Here is a 218-nt window from a genome sequence, read left to right on the forward strand (position 1 = left end):
GTATATTACTGAGCTCAAGTATAATTCTATTACAATTTCTCCACATGCTATACTTTGAATTTTTCAACCCTTCTATATCTAATAGAAACAATACATTTCTATTATACATAAATATTACTTTCATTTGTGAAATGTATCATGTATTCTGTCTATATGTGTAAATATTATTTCATATATTACTGAGCTCAGATATAATTCTATTACAATTTCTCCACATG

Source organism: Polistes canadensis, unplaced genomic scaffold, assembly GCF_001313835.1.
Source record: "Polistes canadensis isolate GaletaPanama2010 unplaced genomic scaffold, ASM131383v1 scaffold_143, whole genome shotgun sequence".
Taxonomy (NCBI): Eukaryota; Metazoa; Arthropoda; class Insecta; order Hymenoptera; family Vespidae; genus Polistes; species Polistes canadensis.